The sequence below is a fragment of the Sus scrofa genome, chromosome X (assembly GCF_054392235.1).
Source record: "Sus scrofa isolate SSC_HxYL_T2T_F1_AM1 chromosome X, Sscrofa_HxYL_maternal_Yorkshire_Landrace_v2.0, whole genome shotgun sequence".
Lineage (NCBI taxonomy): Eukaryota > Metazoa > Chordata > Mammalia > Artiodactyla > Suidae > Sus > Sus scrofa.
In genome coordinates, this window is record NC_139401.1 from 94,497,961 (window position 1) to 94,514,404 (window position 16,444).

At 40.2% G+C, this 16,444-nt stretch overlaps 1 long non-coding RNA gene across 3 annotated transcripts in view; it reads left to right on the forward strand.

Moving 5' to 3' along the window:
* Nucleotides 1–16,444, forward strand: part of LOC102158821 (uncharacterized) — a 106,316-nt gene that overhangs the window by 29,809 nt on the left and 60,063 nt on the right. The window contains exons 6-7 of one of the 3 annotated variants that reach the window (XR_014834812.1): nt 6,025–6,427; nt 6,718–7,622. This is a non-coding gene — a long non-coding RNA (uncharacterized LOC102158821). Of the gene's footprint in view, nt 1–12; nt 163–2,386; nt 3,537–6,024; nt 6,428–6,717; nt 7,623–16,444 lie in introns of those variants that run through there. The other 2 variants (XR_014834817.1, XR_014834813.1) reach the window with 2 other exon arrangements.

A 16,444-nucleotide genomic window follows, 5' to 3' on the forward strand; every position in this document is an offset into this window, starting at 1 on the left:
GTCTTATTATAGGGGGTCTCATCCAAGAACTCTGAAGGGTAGAGGTAAAATTATTTTTCCTCCCCTACCATTTTGGCATCCATGAAGCACTGCATTGGGGCACTTCACTTACTCTGGAGCTTACAGATGGGATCCTGGAAAATTGGCAAAAGCCAGCTAAGGGTAAGAATTCTTACCAAAGTCAGCTCTTGTGGATCTCTGTCTGTAGTACCAGTCAAGAGAGGAATGTAAACATTTTAGTGTCTCTTCATTTCCAAATTCCAATTGGAAGAAGAAAAACATTTGTAAGATTTTATTCTTTGAATTGTGATGCATGAGTTTGGTTTCAGGCACCCACTGGCTATTGATCCTTTACCTCCCAGGGACAGCTATAATTTTCCTGTTTGTCTTATTGTATGTTCTGAGAAATTGGCTTGGCTTTCTGCCTGCATAGGGCACATAGGTTATTTCTTCTTGTGTGTGCAGGTGGCTCAAACATCAGATTGGAGACCCCAAGAATATGGTCAGACAGTGATGTGGGTGGCACCCCATTTGTAGCTAGTGTCCTACTGTTACCTGCTCTTGGAATTGTCAAAGTCTCTTTTGGCTATCTTTGGGGTGGCTCTGGATTTTGGAGGAATGCATCTTTTGATCCCCCCTTTGGGGACAGTCCCTGCATCCATGGTTAAGTCACAAAAGACTTTGGTTTTCATTTTGACTCACTTGATAGGTATATCTTTGGTTTAAAAAAAGAAAAAAAAAACAAAGGAGTTTATTACTGCCAGTAATATTTACTGTTTGTCCCAATTGAAACCTGATAAGATATTTGAAGACAACCTACAGAATGGGAGAAAATATTTGCAAACGATGCAACTGACAAGGCTTAATCTCCAGAATATACAAACAACTCAACAACTCAACAAGAAAACAACCCAGTCAAAAAATGGGCAGAAGACCTAAATACATTTCTCCAAAGATGATACTCAGATGGCCAACAGGCACATGAAAAGATGCTCAACATCACTAATTATTAAAGAAATGCAAATAAAAACTACAATGAGGTACCACCTCACACTAGTCACAATGGCTGTCATTAAAAGTCTACAAATAACAGGCCATCATTACTAAGTCTACAAATAAATACTGAAGAGGGTGTGGAGAAATGGGAACCCTCCTACACTGCTGGCGGGAATGCAAGTTGATGCAACCACTATGGAAAATAGTGTGGAGATTCTTTAGAAAACTAAAAATAGAACTGCCATATGATCCAGCAATCCCACTCTTGGGCATAAATCTGGACGTAACTTTAATTCAAAAAGACGCATGCACCCCTATGTTCATAGCAGAACTATTCATAATAGCCAAGATATGGAAGCAACCTAAATATCCATAAACAGATGAATGGATTAAAAATATGTGGTACAGATAGATAATGGAATACTACTCCACCATAAAAAATAATGAAACAGTGCCATTTGCAACAACATGGATGGAACTAAAGACTCTCATACTAAGCGAAGTAAGTCTGAAAAAGACAAATACCATATGATATCACTTATATCTGGAATCTAATATGTGGCACAAATGAACCTATCTACAGAAAATGAACTCATGGACATGGAGAACAGACTTGTGGTTGCTGAGAGGGAGGGAGAGGAAGTGGGATGGATTGGGAGTTTGGGGTTAGCAGATGCAAACTATTACACTTAGAATGGATAAGCAATGAGGTCCCATTGTATAGCACAGGGAACTATATCTAATCTCTCGGGATAGAACATGATGGACGGTAACATGAGAAAAAGAATGTATATATATATATATATATATATATATATGTATGTATGTATAATTGGGTCACTTTGTTGTATAGCAGAAATTGGCACAACATTGTAAATCAACTATAATTTAAAAATTTTTTTAAATATTTGAAAGGATTTCTTTTTAAAGGAGCTCAATGGTCAGAAGTTGGCCAAATTGGAGGCTGATGCTAAGCACCTAGTGTAAACTTATGGACTTCTCTTCTAAGCTGAAATGAAATTATGTACCCAGAGCAAAAGAAACATACTGAAGCCTTTGTAGAATGATTTGTTAAAACATTCCACACAGAGAGCTCTAAATCTAGAACATAGGAATATTTTGATTTCCATCTTAGTTGGAAATCTCCCTGATATAAAGAAGCAAATTGAAGATAATATAGTTGGATGGGCAGGTCAGACCCTTGATAACATTCAAGCTGTAACCCAGTTCTTTAAAAAAAAATTAAAAAAACAACTGGAAAAAAAAAGGGGGGGTTCCCGTCGTGGCACAGAGGAAACGAATCTGACTAGGAACCATGAGGTTGCAGGTTCGATCCCTGGCCTTGCTCAGTGGGTTAAAAGATCCAGCATTGCTGTGGGCTGTGGTGTAGGTCACCGACGCGGCTCAGATCCTGTGTTTCTGTGGCTGTGGTGTAGGCTGGCAGCTGTAGCTCTGATTTCACCCCTAGCCTGGGAACCTCCAAGTGCCACGGGTGTGGCCCTAAAAAGCCAAAAAAAAAAAAAAAAAACAAAAATAAAAACTAAAAATTAAAAAAAAAAAAAACAACTGGCCCTTTTTTACCAATTGAATCTTTGTAAGAACAGAAATGCAGCTTTAGAAGTAATTCAAAAAAATAAAATAGAAATAATTCAGAGCCCACATATCCTTACCAATCTCCAGACCACTATTATTCATCTCAGAATGCTTGCAGATATGCAAAAGATTGGAACATTAGAGATAGAACTGTCCTGCATTTAAGAAAAAAAAGGAACTTTTAAACAGTAGTTATCCTAGGCCTTTGACAAGAGGCAAATATGCTCTAAAACTCATTCTTGGAGAAAATTTACATCTTTTCTCAGTGCCTTTGAGATATAAACTTTCAACTCTGTCTTTTCTAGGACCTGAGTCTTTGAAATGTAGACTTCAGGGAGGTGATTCTTGTCAGAAGTTTAAAAAAAAATTTAAAAAGAGCTATTTGGAAACTAGACAAATGAAAAATCTTCCAGATCTTTTCCACAAATACTAGTAAAAAGCTTTAGCCATCTGAGCAGATAACCTCAACTTTTTCTATCTGCCAGAAACGCAATTTGGATCCAACTGTTCTTTTCTAAATTAGTTAGCTCTAAATTATTGTACCTATATCATTGCTAAAATTTAAAAATGAAAGCTATATCTCTATTCGTGTGTCTACGTGTAAGAGATGTGTGATACTTCTCTACCTCTAGATGGTAAAAGATTTATAAAAAGTGTCTTTAATTGGCTTAAAAATAAGTGTTTATATAAATTAAGTACCCCGAAACTCTCAGAAACAAAATAGAAACTAACACAAATGTTTTTCAAGTTCACATGATCTGAGATAATCTTCAGTAAATAAAAACTAGTTTAAGTTTGATTAAGACAGGAGTTCCCTTGTGACTCAGTGGGTTAAGGATCCAGCATTGTCACTGCAGTGGCTTTGGTTACTGCAGGGATATGGGTTGGATCCCTGGCCATGCTACATCCTACATGCCACAGGTGCGGCCAAAAAAAAAAAAAAAAAAGAGTTCTCATTGTGGCTTAGCATGTTAAGAACTCAACACATAGTATCCATGAGGATGAGGGTTCGATCCCTGGCCTCGTTCAATGGGTTAAGGACCCGGCGTTGTCTCAAGCTGTGGCTTAGGTTGCAGATGCGGCTTGGATCTGACGTTCTACGGCAGCTTCAATTTGACCTCTAGCCTGGGTATTCCACACATATGGCTGTAAAAAGGAAAGAAAAAAAAAACATAATGGCTTTATATTTATCAACATTAAATATAATGCAGGGAGTTCCCATCGTGGCGCAGTGGTTAATGAATCCGACTAAGAACCATGAGGTTGCGGGTTCGGTCCCTGGCCTTGCTCAGTGGGTTAACGATCCGGCGTTGCCGTGAGCTGTGGTGCAGGTTGCAGATGCGGCTCGGATCCCCCGTTGCTGTGGCTCTGGCGTAGGCTAGTGGCTACAGCTCCGATTCAACTCCTAGCCTGGGAACCTCCATATGCCGCAGGAGCAGCCCAAGAAATGGCAAAAAGACAAAAAATAAAAATAAATAAATAAATATAATGCAAATACAACTTTTATTCTAGATTTACTAGTCTAAGTTCATGTTATCTTTTATGATATTTGTCTGCAAGAAGAATAACAGGATTATGGCTGTTTAATGTCTTGTTAAAATTTAATGAGTGATCTGAACATAATTGTTAAGAGCAAGTGAATTAAATGTACATAAGATAAAAGTTTATAAAAAGAACTTTCAGACAATAATTATGTTTTGTAATGTCTCCTTTAAAATAGTTTCCTAAATATTTTTAGTAACTTCTAACCTTAGACTTTTGCTGAGTTTATTTAAATTTTGGATATTCTTAAAATATCTAGATCATTTCAAAATAAGTTAATATATATACTAAAAACATTAATTGCTAAACGTAAGTCTAGGTTTACCCACTTTTGTACCCTTATTAAAAAGGAACAAAAAATATTTGGTCCTGTTAGTAAAGATGTCTTGTGCCACACTGAAAGACTGTACTATGGGGAAGCACATGCTTTTAGAAATTATCAATTACATTCATAAATTTGCCAATCTAACGGAATATTCTTATGGAACAGACAGTTCACAATTGCTTACTTCCTAGTTTTCACTATAATTTATGGTTTGTAAGCATTAAGAATTCTAATTAATACACGTAATTAAAACTACTAAAATACTATGGAGAATTATTTCATCTCTGTATACAAGAAACATAGGATGTTGGGGATAAGAAAAGGTGTGAGGTATAGAGATGCATTTTGGTAAAGGAAAAGGTAATTTTGTCCGAAAGTAGAATGACTGCTTGTTTCAGAATGAGAAAGAGAATACAGGACACACTGAATCGGTATAGAAAGTAGAGAGAGGGAGAAAGAGAATTTTACTTTGTATGGTCCAGCTGGTTAAAACTGAATGTACTATAAAGCTCTAAATAATAAGCTTTAATATCAATAATGTATTTATGTTAAAATAAAACTTAATTTTCTTTCTTCTGCTAAGAGGACAGTTTCCTTTGTTGGTCTGCTCTTGATGAGAGATTGGGAAAGGTTTTTCTGTACATTTTAAATAATTTTCCTGAACAGGTGATTTTTTTTTTTAGTCTTTCCAAAATAATTTTCTGCACTTCATGTCATCTTTATCAGGTCTTTGATTACTTAAGAAAGTCTTCGATTATTTAAGAAAACTGAGTCTTCTCAATATTTGAAGAGCTAAGTTTCGATTCACAGCTGTGTAACCTGTATTTGCCTTTGAAATCTTTTATTGTCACTTTGGTTAAATAGATAATTAAATATTGTTCCATATTGTCTGTAGTCCTATTTAGTCAAATATCCCTTTCTCTTAAACTATCTATATGTTATTTTGTGGACCTCAAGAGATAAAAATTCACGATAGCAAAAAATCATTAAAAATCCTTGAAAATCTACTATTCATGGATAAGTACTCTTAAGAGTTGAGTATATATTTATTTTCAGAAATTTTGTTATTCAAATATAACCTGCATATTTAAGATTAGCAAAGACATGTTACCCTATATATAGTTTTGTAAACTGCTTTTTTCTGCAAATATCATATTGTGGAGGTTAATTCAAGCCAATCAGTATAAACCGACGTAATAATAAAATAGCCCCTTAAACACAAATGGTCGAGTTAGGTATGATAATAATAGAATGATTAATATTATTGCTGACTCCCTCTGGCCCCACACTGTTGTAAGTGCTAAACTTATACTTGGTTATTTCATCCTCACCACAGCCTATGACGGAGAAGGAGCTGTTGTTGCCCAGCTTTAACCATTGGGAAACTGGGGCACAGTGAGGGCAGGGCTAGCCGGTCACAGGACTAAGATATGATCAGATGCTGCGTGGCCACTGAGACCCACATCTATCCATGTACACTAGTGCCTCTCATCAGATAAGACCCTCAACTTCACTGTTCATCAAGGCACAGCAAACTAAAACTAATTAAGGTTCCATTTTTTTCTCAGTTAACTAGGCACAAGATTAAACAACTGATCTCACTTGATGTGGTGTGGAATCTGGGGACTTGTGTCCTGTTACATCGTGGAAGGGGCTCCTCCAACATTCTGTCTTCCTTCCTGTGCCTCGAGGATGTCACCCTTCCAAAGTGGATAGCTTTTCTGTGCTCGGGGCAGAAAATGCTTATGCTTCTCCAGCCTTTTTAATATTTTGTGTAATTGCAAGGGCAATAGGAATTTATTACAGTTAAAAATAGGTGAGGGAGTTCCTATTGTGGCACAGTGGAAACAAATTTGACTAGTATCTATGAGGATGCGGGTTCTATCCCTGGCCTCGCTCAGTGGGTTAAGGACCAGGCGTGGCCGTGAGCTGTGGTGTAGGTCTCAGATGAGGCTCGGATCCAGCGTTGCTGTGGCTGTAGTGTAGGCCAGCAGCTGTAGCTCTGATTCAACCCCTAGCCTGGGAAGTTGCATATGCAGCAGGTGCGGCCCTAAAAAGACAAAAAAAAAAAAAAAGTGACAAACAAAAGGAAAAAAAATTAATAAAACCTCAAAAACCATCACCTGAAGAAAAGCCCTTTTAATGTTTTGATCTGTATCATAGTCTTCCAGAATCATTCTTATGCAGGTATTTTTGTCTTTTTAGGGCCACACCTTAGGCATATGGAGGTTCCCAGGCTAAGGTTGGAATCAGAGCTGCAGCTGCTGGCCTATGCCCCAGCCATAGCAACCCCAGATCCGAGCTGCATCTGTAACCTACACCACAGCTCACAGCAACGCTGGATCCTTAACGCACTGAGCAAGGCCAAGGTTACTGGCCTACCCACTGCTAGTCAGATTCGTTTCCACTGAGTCACGTCAGGAACTCCCACATTTAATTTTTTAACATGCTTATCTCACTGTAGTAGATTGAATTGTGTGGCACCCAATATTTCCAAATCATAACACCCTCATACTTTATTTATTGGAAATAGGGACTTTGCAGTAATTAAGTTAAGGATCTCAAGAAGTTCTCTTGTGCAGTGGAGTTAAGGATCCGGCATTGTCACTGCAGCAGCTTGGGTTGCTGCTGTGGCACAGGTTCAATCCTTTGCCTGGGAACTTGGCATGCCGCAGGCACAGCTAAATAAACAAGTAAATAAATAAATAATCTCAAGAGATCATCTTGGATTTAGAATGGTCCCTAAATCCAATGACAGGATTGTTTGATTAGGCCTTACAAGAGAAAGGTGAGGGAGATTTCATACACATGGGGAAGAAGGTCACATGAAGATGGAGGCAGAGACCAGAGCTATGCCACCACAAACTAAGAAAGCCAAGAGCTACCAGAAGCTGAAAGAGGAAAAGGATTCTCCTCTGGAAGTTTCAGTGGAAGCTTGGTCCTACTAAAAACTTGATTTCGGATTTCTGGTCTCCAAAACTATGAGATAATGAATTTCTCTTATCCAGACCACAAATTCCTATTAATTAGTAACAGCAGCCCTAAGAAACTAACACACTTAGTAACCATGTACCCCACATGTCATTGATGGTGTATAAACACTCTGTATCCTATTTTTATGTCTGTAGGGATAGCAATACCAATAAAGACATGTAAGAAAAATAAATATGGCCACCTTGTTTAAGTCCTAATGATTTTCTTGTATTGATTAATTTACTGCTCCAGGCAGCCCTATAAGTTTGATACTGTTCAGTTCATCCCCATTTTGTAGATGAAAAGCTGAGGGACAGGGAGAACTTGGCCCAGAACTGCACAGTCAGGAAACAGGACAGCTTGGTTTTGTACCTCACTCTCCAGAGCCTGGGAAACTATCAAAGATTTGTTGTTAAGTAACAGAACCAGCCTGCAGGAGCATGCATAATTTAGGAGGTCATTAAAGCAATATTCATATATTAACATATTTATACAAATAGCTTGACCTAGTGACCTTGGTGAGAGCAGGTTCCATGCAATCATGGGGACAGATTCAACAGTGCACTGAGATAAAAGAGCTTAGTGGGAAGTGAAGAATGTTAACAGGGAATGAAGAAAATGCTTTTTAAAACGTTGGTTTTTTTAAAAAAATTTAATTATAGTTGATTTACATTGTCTGTCAATTTCTGCTGTACAGCAAAGTGACCCAGTCATACATCTATACACACTCTCTCATATTATCTTTCATCATGTTCCATCACAGGTGATTGGACATACTTCCTTCCCTGTGCTGTACCGTAGGACCTCATTGCTTATCCATTGTAAATATAACAGTTTGCATCTATTAACCCTGAACTCCTAGTCCATCCCACTCCCTCCCCCCCCCGCCCCCACCCCAGGCAACCATGTCTGCTGTCTGTGTCTGTGAGTCTGTTTCTGTAGAATGTTGATTTTTAAGGATGAAGGAGAAGGGGGGAGAGAGACAGAAACAGAGAAAGAGAGAGAAGGCCTGTGACTGAATGGGGAAAGGGGATCCAGAAGGAGTTTTTTGTTTTATATATTCAATACCTTGAAAGTATAAAAGTTAATGTATAGGAGACAGGTCATCTCAGATTGAACCTTTGCATTTTTCCATACTTCCCTCTTATTTCCACTTTAGAGTTAATGAAATACCTCCAATAAACATCTGTATTTGAGTTCAATATATATATAGCCATGGGAGTTCCCTTTGTGGCTCAGCAGTAATGAGCCTGCCTAGTATCCATAAGGATGCAGGTTTGATCACTGGCCTTGCTCAGTGAGTCGCAGACGTGGCTTGGATCTGGTGTTGCTGTGGCTGTGGTGTAGGCCTGCAGCTACAGCTCCAATTTCACCACTGGCCTGGGAATTTCCATATGCTCCACATGAGGCCCTAAAAAGCTATATATATATATAGCTATAAGTGAATGGAAGAGTGGAAAATTATGTGTCAAATAAATAGTAGTAATTTGTGGAATTCTGCCAGCAGATGGCTGAAGCCAGCAGATGGCTGAAGTCCTGGTGTGATGTGGTTGGATGATGCATTATCTGAGGACCCCTGCCCTGGTGACTAGGGAGTGGGTCCAGGATTCTCCTTTAAACATATGAACACACCAAGCAGTCCAGGAGCAGCAGTTAGGCAAACACAGCACCTTGCTGCCCTGGTGACATCTCTCACTGAGCTCACCAGGTGAGTCAAAGGCAAGCCTGTCTTCCCAGCGTGGGGAACTGGATTATGATCTGCCCATAGGCACCATGTTGGGCAGCTCTTAGGAGCTTCTGGGTCTCCTGAGAAACTGGAGATCCTTCTGTCATTGTAACTTTGAACCCAAGGCATATCAGAAAGATATTTGCTTTCTTCATAAAGAGAGCTATCTTCTAATTAGGAGAAACTGAGAAATGAGTTCTCACAGTGCCTGTTTTATTCCGAGGCTCAGTTGGCCCCTTCTGCTGTGTCCCAACATTTAAAAGGCCCTTGAAGTCCCACCACACACCATCCATTCTGGGCAGGTTTTCTCATTTGTCCCTGTGCTCTGTGACACAGGTATCATGAGTCCCACGTCACAGATGCCCAAGTTCAGGCTGACAGAGCCCAGGTCACCTCCCCAGGTAAGTGGCAGGATGGACTGAGCTTCCACCCCTCACCCTCCCTAGAGGACACACAGCAGTCACCCTTTTAGAAGATGAGCTCCCAGCGCTGGAGAAAGGGTCAGTCACACTGTGGTGGCCCCAAGGGTACTCACCAACCCCTCTGGGTGAGGAAGATGACAGATGTCAGGTGGCAGCCTGTTCATCTTCGATTTTGCACTTTTTTAATGAAAATGTGTATATTTGAAAAGAGTAAAATACGAAACTATACTATGATAGCAATTCTATTTGGAAAATTAATGTCAAAGCAGTTCCATCTGCTGCTGACTCCAAATCTACATCGTGGTGCACTGATTTATCTCTTTCTTCATTAATGTCTGCTGATGTACATTATGGACCCTACCGGGGGTCCCTACTAGACAACACACTTAACCCCCATCGCACTACAGGCTGTACGGACTGCCCGGTCCTTCTCTTATACACTGTCATCCCCTGTCAGGACCCAGAATACTACCGTACAAGTTGTCCACCCCACGATCCAAAGAGCAGTATTCTCTCAGTCACCTCCTTCCTGCCCTTTGACTGCCCACCGACTGCCTAGGTACACCGTTGGCACTTGGTGTCTCATCGTGTGCAGGCTCCTGAGTATATGTTTTTACAATCTTCTTTTACACCTATCAGTTATTTTCAGACAGAATTAGAATCATTCCGTATATAGATTCATATGCTGAATTTTAAGGGAGGTTACTGTATTTTTGGTTGAGTAATCAGCAAGAAATTTGAAAGTGGTGTTGTTAGTGCCACCTTGTGACAGAAGCCTGAACTGCATCTTGAACATAGAAGAACTGGAAAGTGGGAGGGAGGGGCTGTGGCAAAAAGCCACAACAAAGAGCCTTTTGGAAGTCTGGGTGTAAAGGAGGGATTCCTTGAGTAACGCTGTATTGATGACCTCTTTCTGGACATTGCATATAAACGGAATCATACACTATGTGGTCTTTTGCCTCTTTGGCTTCTTTCACTTGGCAGAATGTTTTCAATGTTCATCTATGCTACAGCATGTATTAGTACTTCATTCGTTTTTATTGCCAAATAGCATACCACATTTTATTTACCAAGTCTTTAATTTGCAGATGTTTGGGTTGTTTCCATTTTGGGCTCTTGTGAATAATGATGCTATATACATTTGTGTACAAGTTTTTAGGTAAACATATGCTGCCCTTTCTCTTACCTTTGTACCTACGAGTGGAATTACTGAATCATATGGTAACTGTTTAACCATTTGAGGAACTCACACTGTTTTCATGACCCTGACAGTCTTGAGGTGCAGAGGTAGTTTGTTAGTTTACTCATGATTAGACTGTGGTTATTGGCTTTGAGAAAGAATACCGTAGAACTGAAGTGTCCTGCTCATCACATCATATCTGGGAGGACATGGTACCCACATGACATCACTGGGTCACTGGAGATGATGACCTTCATCACTGGGTTAAGGCGGTGTTGGTCTAGTTTCTCCAGTGTACAGTAAATGTTTTCCATTTGTCTCCTCTCTTCTTCAGAAGTGAGTCACTGAGACTGCCCTGCCCTCAGCAGTGGGAGGCAGAATAAAGGTTTACTTCATGGAGGTAGGATATCTATACATATTATCTAGAATCATTGATACAGTTACCCTCATCATCCATTGCTTTATTAATTCAAACATTTATTGATATCAGTATGAATTCATGTATACTTTTTATATGCTTTTTTTTAACTTAATGGATACATCCCAAAAGAAAGTCAAGCATCATGATTTCTATGATCCAGTAAAAGAATTTTGACTTAACAATCAGAGAACTGCAAAAGAGTTCTCTATCCCCACCACCATATTTTCCAAATATGATATATATCACAATGCTTTCAGACAATGTATTTAATCATAGCAGAATTTGGAATAACAATATCTGAAAAATTTTTTTCCATACTTGGTAATCCCTTGAGAAAGAAGTAAACAGATAAAACAGAGGTTATTGAAGCAACCATAAATAATTACTGCTAACTTGCACTAAACACATTTGCAAAATGCATTTCAATGAGGTAAAAATGAGATATGTCCTAAGAAAATGTGTGCTTCATTTGAAAGCAAATCGTCAAAAGCACAGCCTTCGAGTTATCTGACTCTGAGGCCATGGAAGGTATTTTGCAGCTTGAGCTTTTCAGTAACTGATACCAATCTAATATGATCCTTGTCTAAATCTAAACAATCAAAGTCTGTCCTGGGGGAAGGTAATTCTTTTCTCTTGGGGAAATACCTATTCATCTCTATTTGAAAAATCATTTCAACATTCTGGGTCTATAGTACAAGTGTGACAAAGAGGTGGTTGTTGAGTTGGCAAGTGCAACTGCAATGGAAATGTGATGGGGGAGGGTCAGGGAACACAACCCCATTTGGTGAGAGATAAGGACGAAGAGTTGGAGGGCAAGTGCAGGGACATGTGAATTGAGTATGGAGAATTCTTGGTAGAACTTTCTTGCAAGGGGAGACTCTATGTAAAGAGGAAAGTAACTAGAGATGTGGAGAGGGGACTGGGGCTTAAAGCTTATGTTAAAATCATCAATTATAGGAGACTGGAGCAGGTTGAAATCGTTAAGTTTCTTTCCTTATAGAGGCAGGGGTGCGGCAGGTGAGACAGGTCCCCTCTCTGAGCCTCAGCGTCCCCCTCTGTACAATGGGGATAAGAGTGCTGAACCCACAGGGTCACTGAGACCATTCAGTGATAACACAGGAGTAAGCCTGTGGCCCTGTGGTTATTGCGGGGTCGTGAGTGCCTGTATGAATTCAGGCCACTTCTTTTCCTTATTAAATTTGTTGTTAGGGGACAAACAAGCAAAGGAGAAGAGAAAGACCCTGGTGAGAAGTTCATTGTAACTTCTGGTTGTTATGATCAGGACCCAATTGTATCAGTGTCACTAACCCCGTGCCCAGCACACAGTTACATCAGTAAAGCAAGGTGACTGCTAGATCTGTCTCTCCTTGTGCAGCTTCTTGGGCCTAGTTCATATCAAGTGTCTGAAGGAGGCAGGTCTGTGTCCTGATGGTGGCTAAAACTTCTACTCAAGATCCAAGGGCAGCAGCTTCCAAGAGACCCAAGATTTGCATTTTGGATTTTCCTACACTGATACTGGTTCCCCATAGAGGTTTATGCTGATGGGTTTTTGCTCTGGTAAGTTGTCTTCAATGTATTCACAGGTCTCTCTCTTTAATTTTGGAGACAGCAGTTTGCCTTGTGACCTCACTTCTATGATAGATCTGAGAAGAGTTGGGTTTTTTTCAGTTTGTTTGGCTTTTTACTTGTTAGGATGGAGTGACAACTTCCAGGCGCCTTACATGCCAGATCAGAAACCGGACACTTTTTTATTTTTTGATTTATCTATTTTGTTGCATGTGTCCATAGTTTTTTTTTTTTTAATTACTGCTGAGTGCTTATCCAGTATATGGATATACCACAATTTGCTTTATTCATTCACCCTTTGAGGGACATTTGAGTTGTGTCCAAGTTGGGTTTCTCCTAAATAAAGCTACTATGAACATTTGGATGGACATATGCCTTCTTCTTCTAGAATACATCCTTACCAGTGCAACAGTTAGATCATATGGTAGATGTAAGATTAGCATTGTAAGAAATGGACAAAACTTTTTCCAAGGGGGTCACACCATTTTCATTACCACCAGTGTGTGAGAGTTCCATCCCCCATGACCTTGCCAAAACCTGGTTTGGTCAGTCTTTTCAACATGATCATTCTCCCTGGGGTTTAGTGGTACTCTCACTGTAGTTTTCATTTACATATCTCTAATGACTAACAATGATGAACATCTTTTCCTGTATTTGTTGCCATTTATATATCTTCTTTGATGAAGTATCTCTTGAAATCCGTTGTCAGTTTACCTGTGGGAGTGTTTGTTTTCTTCTTATTGACTCTCGGGAGATTTGGGTTGGGGGGGGCGGGGCTGCACCTGCAGCATATGGAATTTTCCAGGCTAGGGGTCAAATCGGAGCTGCGGCTGCCAGCCAAAGCCATAGCCGCAGTAACTCGGGATCCAAGCCGCATCTGTGACCCATGTCACAATTTAAGGCAATGCAGGATCCTTAATCCACTAAGCAAGGCCAGGGATCGAACCTGCATCCTCATGCATGTTAGTTGGGTTCTTTACCTGCTGAGCCGCAATGGGAACTCCCTGGGAGATTCTTTATTCTGTATACAAGTCCTTTACCAGATATATGATTTACAAATATTTTCTTCTAGTCAGTGGCTTGTCTTTCCACAGGATGAGGTTTTGCCTTTGATTTTTAGCAATCTCTGCCCTGTGGCTACAGGAAATAATGATTTCTTTCAGGGCACAGATAAAAGCTTACAGATCATTTATGAGGTGCTTAATCTGGGAGTTCCAATCCCTGAGCTCATTCTTTTCTTTCTCCATATTGATTTTGGAGAGACAGCAGTGGGTGATGGCTAAAAGCGAGGTCTTAATTCTCTGCTCAGGAATTGAACCTGGGCAGCCTGAGTGAAAACCAGGAACCCTAGCCACTAGACTAGCTAGAGGCTGAAAGTAGAATTGCCCTGACTCTTGCCCCCTGTTGAAAGCAAGATGTTTCAAGGAGGCAAAGATTGTAAAAACACGTATAAAGTTTATTGTTAGAAACACAGTACAACATGTGGGAGAGCACACAGAGAATGTCTATTTATCTAATGCAGAAATGAAGCAGTAATACACACCCAAAGGAGCAAGGGTGCAGGCGTTCCCCCTGAATGAGGAGCCACCAGAGAGGTTATTTGAACCACTTATATACAGCAGTCCTTCCAGGTCTTTGTCTTCCTTTGGCCAATTATCTTGTTTTATCTTTCACACCTGACCAGATCCAGGGCCCTCCCCAATCTGCTCTGGCATCTTTTGGCCAAGATGAATTCCAAAGCAAAGCATGGTGAGGTTATCCATACTTATTATGGCCTGGCACTCTCTCCCTTTCTGACCTAGAGGGGTCTCCCTGACCCTGAGGATGGGAAGTATGTGATCTCTTTGTTCTTTTCTTTTCTTTTTTTTTTTTTTTTTGTCTTTTTGCTATTTCTTTGGGCCGCTCCTGGGGCATATGGAGGTTCCCAGGCTAGGGGTCGAATCGGAGCTGTAGCCACTGGCCTACACCAGAGCCACAGCAACGCGGGGTCCGAGCCGCGTCTGCAACCTACACCACAGCTCACGGCAACGCCGGATGGTTAACCCACTGAGCAAGGGCAGGGACCGAACCCGCAACCTCATGGTTCCTAGTCGGATTCGTTAACCACTGCGCCACGACGGGAACTCCTCTTTGTTCTTTTCTCAAGAAGGACTCAGCCCCTCTGTTGATCCTATCATTACCATGGTTTAACAAGTTCACAGAAGACAAGTATCAGTTATTTGTCTTGTTTGTTGTATTGTTATTTCTTTCTGGAAGTATAGATAGGTGGCTGGTTGTAAATGTTTGTTCTGGAACCCACCTATCTCTTGCCTCAAGAAGTGTAAACAAGAAGCTAGTTGCAAATATCTATCCTGGAGCCCATCCACCTCCTGCCTCAATTTCATCTAAAGACATTAGACACAAACAGCCAATCTGTTATATTTGTTATTCTGTGAAAATGTTATAAACTATCATATACACAGTCACCCACATCCTTTCTTCTTCTAAGTGATTGATTAGGAGTCTCCAGTGGTGACATTTGGGTTATATCTATTCCCAGATCACACCAGCGCTCTCTTTACTCCTGCAAAGGAAATACACTCCATAGCACCTTTAAATCTGATCAGATTAGAGAGCCAATTTCAGAAACCCCAGGCTAATTCAGAAAACTCATCCTTAAATTTCCCCTCCTCTAGAACCGCTTTTGGTACCAAAAGCACCCACATGATTATAGAGGCTGAGAATTCCCAAGATAAGTTGTTGGCAAGCCACAGATCCAACAGAAACAGGAAATAGTCTAAGTTCCAGTCCAAGTCCAAAGCCTAAGAATCAAGAGAGCCAGTGGTGTCAGTTCCAGTCCAAAACCCAAAAAGAGTTGATTTTTGGGATGAGGCATACTCATCCCAAAAATTGATTGGATGAGGCATACTCACATAAAGAAGGCAATCTTTACCTATCTTCCATTCAAATGTTAATTTCATCCAGGGCAACACCCTCACAGAATAATTTTTGACCAAACGTCTACACACTCTGTGGCCCAATCAGGTTGACACCTGAAATTAACCATCACACCTTCCAATTTATTTTCTAAGAAACTTCATCTTTTGTTCTTTTGTCCAGTGGCAAGTTTGCATTCTGGATTTTGCTGACTGTATCCCCACTGTGTTGTTAATGTTCTTCTGCCTCCTCCCCCCATTTCTATTACATTGATGATTAGGTTTAGAGGCTTGATCCAATTCAGATTTGTGGCAAGAATACCTCAGATGTGATGTGGTTTACTCTTTATAGTCTTACACCTTGCAGAGTCAGTGTGTTTGGTTGTCTGTCCTCTTGTGACACTAAGATTGATCACTGAGTTTGTTAACCAAAAAAAAAAAAAATGTAGAAGTCTGCAAATAAAAAGTTTATTTGGGATCTTAAGAATTACATTTCAGGAGACACAGATTCGAGTAAAACCAAAATAGTGTTCCAGAGAAGAGAAGGAGTCAGGGACTTATAGGCAAAAGGCATGAGGTTGTTGTACTCTGACACAAGAAAGGAAATATTTGTTCTTAAAGGATGGCTGCCCAAGTTGTTTTAGGGTTAGGATCTGATCAGTATCTTTTGTTTCTGGCAGATGTTCTGGATGCCTTCATTGGGACCATAAGTGTTATATGATCAGGCCACTCAAGATGGAGTTCTCTCGCTCTCTGTCCATCCCCTGCTTGACCAGTGACTGCTC